The sequence below is a fragment of the Hordeum vulgare genome, chromosome 6H, assembly GCF_904849725.1.
Source record: "Hordeum vulgare subsp. vulgare chromosome 6H, MorexV3_pseudomolecules_assembly, whole genome shotgun sequence".
NCBI classification, from domain to species: Eukaryota; Viridiplantae; Streptophyta; class Magnoliopsida; order Poales; family Poaceae; genus Hordeum; species Hordeum vulgare.
Genome location: NC_058523.1, coordinates 59,024,028 through 59,037,686, shown reverse-complemented (window position 1 = coordinate 59,037,686; position 13,659 = coordinate 59,024,028).

Here is a 13,659-nt window from a genome sequence, read left to right as displayed (position 1 = left end):
CTCCGTTTTTAACAACGAACACTTTGCCCTCGGATTTTAGATAGAAGGTATACCCAACTGTCTCTTTTGGGTAACCTATGAAGACACACTTTTCCGCTTTGGGTTCCAGCTTTTTAGGCTGGAGCTTTTTGACATAAGCATCACATCCCCAAACTTTAAGAAACGACAGTTTTGGTCTTTTGCCATACCACAGTTCGTATGGTGTCGTCTCAACGGATTTTGATGGTGCCCTATTTAAAGTGAATGCAGATGTCTCTAATGCATAAACCCAAAACGATAACGGCAAATCAGTAAGAGACGTCATAGATTGCACCATCTCTAATAAAGTACAATTACGACGTTCGGACACACATTACGCTGTGGTGTTCCAGGCGGTGTCAACTGTGAAACAATTCCACATTGTCTTAAGTGAGCACAAACTCGAAACTCAGATATTCACCCCCACGATCAGACCGTAGGAACTTGATCTTCTTGTTATGATGATTTTCAACTTCACTCTAAAATTGCTTGAACTTCTCAAACGTTTCAGACTTGTGCTTCATCAAGTAGACATAACCATATCTACTCAAATTGTCAGTGAAGGTGAGAAAATAATGATATCCGCCACGCGCCTGCACACTCATCGCACCACACACATTGGTATGTATGATTTCCAACAAGTCACTTGCACGCTCCATTGTTCCGGAGAACGGAGTCTTAGTCATCTTGCCCATGAGGCATGGTTCGCACGTGTCAAGTGAATCAAAGTCAAGTGACTCCAAAAGTCCATCGGAATGGAGTTTCTTCATGCACTTTACACCAATATGACCTAAGCGGTAGTGCCACAGAAACATGGCGCTATCATTGTTAACTCTAACTCTTTTGGTATCAATGTTATGTATATGCGTATCATCGCTATGAAGATTCAGTATGAACAATCCTCTTACATTGGGTGCATGACCATAAAAGATATTACTCATAGAAATAGAACAACCATTATTCTTTGACTTAAACGAGTAACCGTCTCGCAATAAACAAGATCCAGATATAATGCTCATGCTTAACGTAGGCACTAAACAACAATTATTAAAGTTCATAACTAATCCTGATGGTAACTGAAGTGAAACTGTGCCGACGGTGATTGCATCAACCTTGGAACCATTTCCCACGCGCATCGTCACTTCATCCTTCGCTATCCTTCCCTTATTTTGCAGTTCCTATTTCGAGTTGCAAATATGAGCAACCGAACCGGTATTGAATACCCAGGCACTAGTACGAGAGCTGGTTAAGTACACATCAATAACATGTATATCGAATATACCTGGTTTTTCCTTGGCCGCCTTCTTATCAGCCAAATACTTGGGGCAGTTGCGCTTCGAGTGACCCGTACCCTTGCAATAATAACACTCTGTTTCATGCTTAGGTCCAGCTTTGGGTTTCTTCGTCGGATTGGCAACAGGCTTGCCGCTCTTCTTGGAATTACCCTTCTTTCCTTTGCCGTTTCTCTTGAAACTAGTGGTCTTATTCACCATCAACACTTGATGCTCTTTACGGAGTTCTGACTCTGCGACTTTCAGCATCACGAATAACTCGCCAGGTGAATTATTCATCCCTTGCATGTTATAGTTCAACACAAAGCTCTTGTAGCTTGGTGGCAGTGATTGAAGAATTCTGTCAGTGATAGCCTCTTGCAGGAGTTCAATCCCTAGCTCAGCTAGAAGGTTTGAGTACCCAGACATTTTGAGCACATGTTCACTGACAGACGAATTCTCCTCCATCTTGCAAGCATAGAATTTATCGGAGGTCTCATACCTCTCGATCCGGGCGTTCTTCTGAAAGATAAACTTCAACTCCTGGAAGATCTCAAATGCTCCATGACGCTCAAAGCAACGTTGAAGTCCCGTCTCTAAGCCATACAAGACTGCACATTGAACTACTGAGTAGTCCTCTTTACGTGTTAACCAAGCGTTCTTAACATCTTGGTCAGCGTAGCGGGTGGTTCATCTCCTAGTGCAGTATTAAGGACATAATCCTTCTTCCCAGCTTGTAGGAGCAGCTTAAGATTACGAGCCCAGTCTACAAAGTTGCTTCCATCATCTTTCAACTTAGCTTTCTCTAGGAACGTATTAAAATTCAGGGTGATTGTCGCGTGAGCCATTGATCTACAACACAAATATTTCAAAGTGGACTTAGACTATGTTCAAGATAATTAGAGTTTAACTAATCAAATTACTTGCTAAACTCCCACTCAAAAAGTACATCTCTCTAGTCATTTGAGTGGTACATGATCCAAATTCACTAACTCAAGTCCGATCATCACGTGAGTTGAGAATAGTTTTAGTGGTAAGCATCTCTATGCTAATCATATCAACTATATGATTCATGCTCGACCTTTCGGTCTCATGTGTTCCGAGACTATGTTTCTACATGCTAGGCTCGTCAAGCTTAACCCGAGTGTTCCGCGTGTGCAACTGTTTTGCACCTGTTGTATGTGAACGTTGAGTCTATCACACCCGATCATCACGTGGTGTCTCGAAACGATGAACTGTAGCAACGGTGCACAGTCGGGGAGAACACAATTTCGTCTTGAAATTTTAGTGAGAGATCACCTCATAATGCTACCGCCGTTCTAAGCAAAATAAGGTGCATAAAAGGATTAACATCACATGCAATTCATAAGTTACATGATATGGCCATCATCATGTGCTTCTTGATCTCCATCACCAAAGCACCGACACGATCTTCTTGTCACCGGCACCACACCATGATCTCCATCAACGTGTCGCCATCGGGGTTGTCGTGCTACTTATGCCATTACTACTAAAGCTACGTCCTAGCAATTAGTAAATGCATCTGCAAACACAAACGTTAGTTTAAAGACAACCATATGGCTCCTGCCGGTTGCCGTACCATCGACGTGCAAGTCGATATTTAACTATTACAACATGATCATCTCATACATCCAATATATCACATCACGTCATTGGCCATATCATATCACAAGCATACCCTGCAAAAACAAGTTAGACGTCCTCTAATTTGTTGTTGCATGTTTTACGTGGCTGCTATGGGTGTCTAGTATGATCGCATCTTACTTACACAAAAACCATAATGGAGATGTGCAAATTGCTATTTAACCTCTCCAAGGACTGCCTCGGTCAAAACCAATACAACTGAAGTTGAAGAAACCGACACCCGCCCGTCATCTTTATGCAACGAGGTTGCCTGTCAATCGATGAAACCAGTCATTCATAAGCGTACGAATAATGTCGGTCCGGGCCGCTTCAATCCAACAATACCGCCGAATCGAGAAAAGACTAAGGAGGGCAGCAAATCGAACATCACTGTCCACAAAACCCTTTGTGATCCACTGGAGGTAACATCTACGCATGAACCTAGCTCATGATGCCACTGTAGAGGAACGTTGCATGGGAAACAAAAATTTTCCTACGCATACGAAGCCCTATCATGGTGATGTCCATCTACGAGAGGAGATTTGGATCTACGTACCCTTGTAGATCGCATAGCAGCTAAAGCGTTAAGAAACGCGGTTGATGTAGTGGAACATGCTCACGTCCCTCGATCCGCCCCACAAACCTTCCCACGATCCGTCCCTCATGACGTCCGTGATCTCATCCGAGACTCCGAACAACATTCCGTAACCACACATATAACTCAACTATACTAAAACATCATCGATCTAGCACCGAACAGACGGCACCTCCGCGCTCAGCACGCGTACAGCTCGACGATGATATCGGCCTTCTTGATCCAGCAAGCAAGACAGAGAAGTAGATGAGTTCTCCGGTAGTGTGACGACGCTCCGGTGGTGGTGATGATCTACTCCTGCAGGGCTCCGCCCGAGCTCCGCGGAAATCCGATCTAGAGGTAGAACTATGGTGTCTAGATCTGAGTTGCACGTGGCAAAAGTTGTCTCAAATCAGCCCTAAATCACCACTGTATATAGGAGGGAGGGGGAGGAGGCTTTCCTTGAGGGCCAAGCCCTCAAGGGTGCGCCGGCCAGGAGGAGAGGAGGAATCCTACTCCAATTAGGATTGGAAAGTGGAGTCCTTCTCTTCCTTCCCACCTCCCCTTTTTTTCTCTTTGGTTTTTCTTCTCTTGGCACCAAGACCCTCTTGGGCTGTCCCACCAGCCCACTAAGGGATGGTGCACCACCCTAAGGCCATTGGTCTTCCTCCGGGTGGGTTGCCCCCCTCCCGATGAACTTCCGGAACCCATTCGTCACTCCTAGTACAATGCCGGTAATGCCCGAAAACCTTCCGGTAACCAAATGAAACCATCCTATATATCAATATTCGTTTCCGGACCATTCCGGAAACCCTCATGATGTCCGTGATCTCATCTGAGACTCCGAACAACATTCCGTAACCACACATATAACTCAACTATACTAAAACATCATCGATCCTTAAGTGTGCAGACCATGCGGGTTCGAGAAGTATGTAGACATGCCTCTAGACACTAATAACCCACAAGTATAGGGGATCAATTGTAGCCTTTCTCGATAAGTAAGAGTGTCGAACCCAACGTGGAGCTAAAGGTATGACAAATATTCCCTCAAGTTCTATCGACCACCGATAAAACTCTACACACACTTTACGTTTGCTTTACCTAGAACAAGTATGAAACTAGAAGTATTTTGTAGGAGTGATAGGATAGGTTTGCAAGAAAAGAAAGAACACGCAAATAAAAACTAGGGTCTGGTTATATAAAGAAACAATTACATTAGTTTAACGAGTGTGGAAAAGTGGTGGTAGGAGTTGCGGAATTGTCCTAAGCAATTGACTACGTTACTAGACCGATAGCAAGTTTTATGTGGGAGAGGCCACTGCTAGCATGTCATCCCTTACTTGGAATTCTATACACTTATGATTGGAACTATTAGCAAGCATCCGCAACTACTAACGTTCATTCAGGTAAAACCCAACCATAACAATAAGATATATTGGCCCCCCTTCAATCCCGTATGCATCAATTTCTATGCTAGGCTGAAGCTTCTGTCACCCTTGCCCTCCAATACATAGTCCTATCAACATACAATTAACCCCATGGTGTGATCCACGCGCGCGCTCATATGATGGGCACCAAAGGATAACAACATAACCACAAGCAAATTAAACCAATCATAGCAATTCATCAATCACCGATAGGACAATGAAAATCTACTCAGACATCATAGGATGGCAACACATCATTGGATAATAATATGAAGCATAAAGCACCATGTTCAAGTAGAGGGTACAACGGGTTGCGGGAGAGTGGACCGCTGAATATAGATGGGGGAAGGTTATGGAGGTGTTGGTGAAGATGACGGAGGTGTTGGTGTAGATGACGGAGGTGTTGGTGTAGATCGCCGTCATATGATGATGTCCCGGGCGGCGTTCCGGCGCCGCCGGGAAAGACGTGGAGAGAGACCCCTTATTATTCTTCTTCCTTGACCTCCTCCCTAGATGGGAGAAGGGTTTCCCCTCTGGTCCATAGTCTCCATGGCGGCGGAGGGGCGAGAGCCCCTCCGAGATTGGATCTCTCTCTTTGTGTCCTTCTGTTTCTGCGCTCGCAGATTCTGCCTTTCACCGTCTCTTAAATTCCCGGATATTCGTAACTCCGATTGGGCTAAAATTTTAACACGATTTTCCTCCGGATATTATCTTTCTTGCCGCGAAAGAAGGGCTCCAACCGCCTTAGGATTTGGTCACAAGCCTGCCAGCCGCGCCCTAGGGGGGCGCCTCCTGGGCTTGTGACCTCCTCGGACACCGTTTCGCATAGATTCTTCTTCCCAAAAATCATAAATATTCCAAAAAAAAAAATTCCCTGTAGGTTTTTTATTGCGTTTGGACTTTGTTTGGTATGGATAATCTGCGAAACAAAAAACATGCAACAAACAAGAACTGACACTGGGCACTGGATCAATGTGTTAGTCCCAAAAATAGTATGAAAAGTTGCCAAAAGTATATGAAAGTTGTACAATATTGGCAAGAAACAATCAAAAATTATAGATACGACGGAGACGTATCAGCATCCCCAAGCTTAATTCCTGCTCGTCCTCGAGTAGGTAAATGATAAAAAAGATAATATTTGATGTGGAATGCTACCTAGCATAATCTTGATCATATAGTCTAATCATGGCATGAATACTAAAACACGAGTGATTCGAAGCAATAGTCTATCATTTGACATAAAGACAATAATATTTCAAGCATACTAACAAAGCAATCATGTCTTCTCAAAATATCATGGCCAAAGAAAGTTATCCCTACAAAATCATATAGTCTGGCTATGCTCCTTCTTCCCCACACAACGTATTTAAATCATGCACAACCCAGGTTTTAGCCAAGCAATTGTTTCATACTTTAGTGTTCTCAAACTTTTGCAACTTTCACGCAATACATGAGCATGAGCCATGGACATAGCACTATAGGTGGAATAGAATATGGTGGTTGTGGAGAAGACAAAAAGGAGGAGATAGTCTCACATCAACTAGGCGTATCAACGGGCTATGGAGATGCCCATCAATAGATATCAATGTGAGTGAGTACGGATTGCCATGCAACAGATGCACAAGAGCTATAAGTGTATGAAAGTTCAAAAAGAAACTAGTGGATGTGCATCCAACTCGCTTGCTCAAGAAGACCTATGGCAATTTGAGGAAGCCCATCATTGGAATATACAAGCCAAGTTCTATAATGAAAATTTCCCACTAGTATATGAAAGTGACAACATAGGAGACTCTCTATCATGAAGATCATGGTGCTACTTTGAAGCACAAGTGTGGTAAAGGATAGTAGCATTGTCCCTTCTCTCTTTTCTCTCATTTTTTTTTATTTTTTTCCTTTTTTTGGTGGGCTTCTTTGGCCTCTTTTTTTATATTTGGGCTTCATTGGCCTCTTTTATTACTTCATCACATGGGACAATGCTCTAATAATGATGATCATCACACTTTTATTTACTTACAACTCGATATTTAGAACAAAATATGACTCTATATGAATGCCTCCGGCGGTGTACCGGGATGTGCAATGATCTAGCGTAGAAATGACATCAAAAAATGGAAAAGCCATGAAAAGATCATGCTAGCTATCTTACGATCATGCAAAGCAATATGACAATGATGGTGCGTGTCATAATAAACGAAACGATGGAAGTTGCATGGCAATATATCTCAGAATGGCTATGGAAATGCCATAGTAGGTAGGTATGGTGGCTGTTTTGAGGAAGGGTATATGGTGGGTGTAATGCACCGGCAAAAGTTGCGCGGTACTAGAGAGTCTAGCAATGGTGGAAGGGTGAGAGTGCGTATAATCCATGGACTCAACATTAGTCATAAAGAACTCACATACTTATTGCAAAAGTCTATTAGTCATCGAAACAAGGTACTACACGCATGCTCCCAAGGGAAGGGTTGGTAGGAGTTAACCATTGCGCGATCCCGACTTCTACACAAAGGATGACAATCAATAAATAAATCATGCTCCGACTTCGTCACATAACGGTTCACCATACGTGCATGCTACGGGAATCACAAACCTTCACACAAGTATTTACACGAATACACAATTACTCACTAGCATGACTCTAATATCACATCTTCATGTTGCAAAACTATTGCAAGGAATCAAACATATCATATTCAGTGATCTACAAGTTTTATGTATGATTTTATGACTAACCATGTGAATGACCAACTCCTGTTAACTCTGTAAATAGGTATAAGTGAAGCATGAGAGTTTAATTCTTTCTACAAAAGATATGCCCCGCTCTAACAAATATAAGTGAAGCAAAAGAGCATTCTACAAATGGCGGTTTTCTATGTGTAGGGAAACAGGCAATCCAAACTTCAAATGATATAAGTGAAGCACATGAAGCATTCTATAAAGCCATACTCAAAATATATAAGTGAAGTGCAAAGAGCATTTTATAAATCAACCAAGGACTATCTCATACTAGCATGGTGCATAAAATAAAAAGGAAAAAAATAAACACAAAAGACGCTCCAAGCATTTGCACATATCATGTGACGAATAAAAATATAGCTCTGAGTAAAATTACCGGTAGATTGTAGACGAAAGAGGGGATGCCTTTCGGGGCATACCCAAGCTTAGACGCTTTAGAATTCCTTGAATATTACCTTGGGGTGCCTCGGGCATCCCAAGCTTAGGCTCTTGCCTCTCCGTATTCCTTCATCCATCGTGGTCTCACCCAAAACTTGAAAACTTCAATAACACAAAACTCAAAAAACCTTCGTGCGATCCGTTAGTATAATAAAGTAAATCACCACTTTAAGTACTGTTGTGAACTCATTCCAAATTCATATTAGCATTATATCTACTGTAATCCAACTTCACCATGGTTCATACCCCCCGATACTACCCATAGATTCATCAAAATAAGAGAACAATGCAAAGGAAACATAATCTGTCAGATACAGAACAATCTGTAGTAATCTGAACTTATACCATACTTCTGATACTCCAAAAATTCTGAAACATTATGACAATTAGGGTAATATGAACTTATACCATACTTCTGATACTCCAAACATTCTGAAACATTGGATCTCTCTCTTTGTGTTCTTCTATTTCTGCACTCCCAGATTCTGCCTTTCAGCGTTTCTTAAATTCCCGGAGATCCGTAACTCCGATTGGGCTGAAATTTTAACACGGTTTTCTTCTGGATATTATCTTTCTTGCGGCGAAAGAAGGGCCCCAACCCCTTAGGGTTTGGTCACAAGCCTGCCTGCCGTGCCCTAGGGGGGCGCCTCCTGGGCTTGTGACCTCCTCGGACATCGTTTCGCGTAGATTCTTCTTCCCAAAAGTCATAAATATTCCAAAAAAATCCCCGTAGGTTTTTTTATTGCGTTTGGACTTCATTTGGTATGGATAATCTGTGAAACAAAAAAACATGCAATAAACAGGAACTGGCACTGGGCACTGGATCAATATGTTAGTCCCAAAAATAGTATAAAAAGTTGCCAAAAGTATATGAAAGTTGTAGAATATTGGCAAGAAACAATAAAAAATTATAGATCCGACGGAGACGTATCAGACACGCCTCGGTCAATATACAATAGTGGGACCTGGATGCCCATATTGGATCCTACATATTCTCCGAAGATCTTATCGGTTGAACCTAAGTGTCAAGGATTCATATAATCCCGTATGTCATTCCCTTTGTCCTTCGGTATGTTACTTGCTCGAGATTCGATCGTCGGTATCCGCATACCTATTTCAATCTCCCTACTGGCAAGTCTCTTTACTCGTTCCGTAATACAAGTTCCCATGACTTACACTTAGTCACATTGCTTGCAAGGCTTGTGTGTGATGTTGTGTTACCGAGTGGGCCCCGAGATACCTCTCCGTCACACGGAGTGACAAATCCCAGTCTTGATCCATACTAACTCAACGGACACCTTCAGAGATACCTGTAGAACACCTTTATAGTCACCCAGTTACGTTGTGATGTTTGATGCACACAAGGTATTCCCCCGGTGCCAGTGAGTTATATGATCTCATGGTCATAGGAACAAATACTTGACACGTAGAACACAATAGAAATAAAACGACACGATCAATATGCTACGTTCATAGTTTGGGTCTAGCCCATCACATGATTCTCCTAATGATGTGATCCAGTTATCAAGTGACAATACTTGCACATAGCCAGAAAACCTTGACTATCATTAATCAACTGGCTAGCCAACTAGAGGCTTGCTAGGGACATTGTTTTGTCTATGTATCCACACATGTATCTATGTTTTCATTCAATACAATTATAGCATGGATAATAAATGATTATCTTTAAACAGGAAATATAATAATAACTATTTATCATTGCCACTAGGGCATATTTCCAACAAAGTCTTCACGTGCATGTCCTCATGACACCACCTGTGAAGAAAAGGAACCCCAGATCAAATTCCTCAAGTGGACCAAAGTCTTCACGAGGATCAAATTCCTCATATGGTCAAAACTTTGCTTGTACTTGCACTAATGCTTGTGATATGTAGGGAAGCTACATGTGACATGAATATGTGCACTATTCCTGAAATCACTATATTCATAAGTCCTCAAAGAATTTCTCTACTTATTCATTTGAGTACTCTACCCCCATGTGAAACGAGGTGCATTAGCTTCAATGCCTCAATTCTCTTAATGTGCTCGCAGGATGATGAACTCTTTGCCACCCCTTTAGATGTGAGTGGTGAAGAAATTGAACTAATCACTTCTGCAGGTCAGGTCTCCAGATGAATATCATCATCTGAAGAATTTGCTGGAGTCCTGAGGAATTTCTTGGAAGGACGCAAGCTAATCTATCTACTACCACTATAAAAGCTCGAAAGTGCTGATCCAACTCAGCCTTTCACCGTCTAATCTAAAATCTAACGCTCCAAATCATCTCACTAACGAGATGTTCAGCACCACAAAACGTTGAGCGCACTAACCTCCCCACTAATCCCTCACCCCCGGCTAAAGAAACACCCACCCCACGTATCCATTCGCTCCTACCCAAACAAATCAGTCGCTTTTAGACGACGGTTCCTACAATGGGGACACTTCCCGACGCGCCTCCACCCACGTGTTTGCGGCCACCCCCACGCGACGCCGCCGGCAGAATGCCCCCTGCCGCCAGCCTCGCCTCACACAACGCTGTCGCTCCCCGCTGCCTTCCCACTCGCCGCCGTTGCTCCCGACGCGCTCCGCCCACACGGTTGCGGCCACCCCATGCGGCCCACTCGCACAATGAGACTGCCGCCAGCCGAGCCTGTCCACCTGAAGCTGCCGCTCCCGATGCACCCGACACGTAATCTGCATGCTGATGACCCACAAGTATAGGGGATCTATCGTAGTCCTTTCGATAAGTAAGAGTGTCGAACCCAACGAGGAGCAGAAGGAAATGACAAGTGGTTTTCAACAAGGTATTCTGTGCAAGCACTGAAATTATCGGTAACAGATTGTTGCGGGATAAGATAATTCGTAACGGGTAACAAGTAACGACAGTAACAAAGGTGCAGCAAGATGGCCCAGTCCCTTTTGTAGCAAGGGACAAGCCTGGACGAACTCTTATATAAGGTAAAGCGCTCCCGAGGACACATGGGAGTTTCTGTCAAGCTAGTTTTCATCATGTTCATATGATTCACGTTCGCTACTTTGATAGTTTGATATGTGGGTGGAACGGTGCTTGGGTGCTGTCCTTACTTGGACAAACATCCCACTTATGATTAACCCCTCTCGCAAGCATACGCAACTACGAAAGAAGAATTAAGACAAAGTCTAACCATAGCATTAAACTGGGGGATCCAAATCAGCCCCTTGCGAAGCAACGCATAAACTAGGGTTTAAGCTTCTGTCACTCTAGCAACCCATAATCTACTTATTACTTCCCAATGCCTTCCTCTAGGCCCAAATAATGGTGAAGTGTTATGTAGTCGACGTTCACATAACACCACTAGAGGAAAGACAACATACAATGCATCAAAATATCGAACGAATACCAAATTCACATGACTACTTATAGCAAGACTTATCCCATGTCCTCAGGAACAAACGTAACTACTCACAAAGCATAATTATGTTCATGATTAGAGAGGTATTGAATAGCATTAAGGATCTGAACATACGATCTTCCACCAAGTAATCCAACTACCATCAACTACAAGGAGTAATTAACACTACTTGCAACCTTACAAGTACCAATCGGAGTTGCGAGACAGAGATTGGGTACAAGAGATGAACCAGGGTTTGGAGATGAGATGGTGTTGATGAAGATATTGATGGAGATGAGTCCCCTTCGATGAGAGGAGTGTTGGTGATGACGATGGCGACGATTTCCCCCTCCGAGAGGGAAGTTTCCCCGGCACGATGGCCCTACTGGAGCTCTAGATTGGTTCTGCTCAAGTTCCGCCTCGTGGCGGCGGTGTTTCTTCCTGAAAGATCTCTCTTGATTTTTTCTGGTACGGAACCCTCCATATAGCAGAAGATGGGAGCCGGAGGGGTAACAGGGGGCCCACGAGCCCCCCAGGCGCGCCCAGGGGGGTGGGGCGCGCCTGGCAGGCTCGTGACCTCCTGGTGGCTTCCCTCCAGTATTTCTTCCGCCCAATATTTTTTATATATTCCAAAATAATTCCTCGTTGATTTTCACGGCTTTTGGAGTGTGCAGAATAGGTATCTCAAACTTGCTCCTTTTCCAGCCTAGAATTCGAGCTGCCGGCATTCTTCCTCTTCATGTAAACCTTATAAAATAAGAGAGAAAAGGCATAAGTATTGTACCATAATCTGTAATAACAGCCCATAATGCGATAAATATCAATATAAAAGCATGATGCAAAATGGACGTATCAACTCCCCCAAGCTTAGACCTTGCTTGTCCTCAAGCGGAAGCCGAGATCAATAAATATGCCCACATGTTTAGAGATAGAGGTGTCGATAAAATAAAATACAGACATGCAGGCATCATGATCATATTTAGAACAACAATATCGTCATATAATCTCTGATGCTAAAGTGACAATTCCTTCACAATGTAAAGTATGGATCAAGAACCTTATTGAGAATTAACAACCAATAGTCTTTAGTCATTGAAGCAATTGCAATTTATCATAACATTGGAAAGAGTCAAATAAGAGATTGTAGAGCAAATCCACATACTCAATCATCTTTTAGTCTTCTACAATTGCTAACACTCACGCGGTACTCATGAGATCAAAGTTTCAGTTGGACACAGAGAAAGATAGGGGCTTATAGTTTCGCCTCCCAACTATTTACCTCAAGGGTAATGTCAACAATAATAGTTCATGATTACTTACTTCCAAGTTGCTATATGAATATAGATCTTTCCCTAGCACATGACGCTTGCCAAGATAATGGCGAAATAAGGAATTGGTGTCGATCACCATGACTCGTTTAAAGATAAAAAGTAAAGGTACACGATAGGCCCTTCGCAGAGCGAAGCAGAGGTTGTCATGCGCTTTTGAGGTTTGGATGTGTGATATCTTAGTGTGAAGGAATGTCACTTTACATTGCCTCCTGTGATAAAGAACTTTATTATGCAGGCTATCGCTTTTATGTCTTCCTCATCATAGGTTCGTACAAAGGTTATTTTCCACACACTAATAGATCATACATATTTAGGGAGAAATTTTTATTGCTTGCACCAATGACAACTTACTTGAGGGATCTTATTCAATCCATAGGTTGGTATGGTGGACTCTCATGGCAAAGCTGGGTTGAGGGTTTATGGATGCACAAGTAGTATCTCTACTTAGTGCGGAAGTTTTGGCTGATATGAGGTGGAAGCAAGCGTCACATGCTAAGGGATCTCTAGTCATATAACATTGTTCGGAACCAAGCAAACATAATTCATTATGTTGTCTTCCTTGTCCAACATCTACTTCTTAGCATGTAATAGTTTAATGAGTGTTCACGATCATAGACGGTGTCAAAGATGATATATTTATATGCGAACCTCTCTTTCTTTATTACTTCCTATTAATTGCAACAATGACCAAGGTCTACGTTTGTCCACCCACAACAAGTTTCAATCAACATTCTTTTTATTTGTGAAGCCACCACTTCCCATAGGATCATCACATGATCTTTCATGCTTTTGTTCCATTATTATTCTTTTATTTAGATCATGGCATGAAGCAAAGCCCTTAACTAAAAC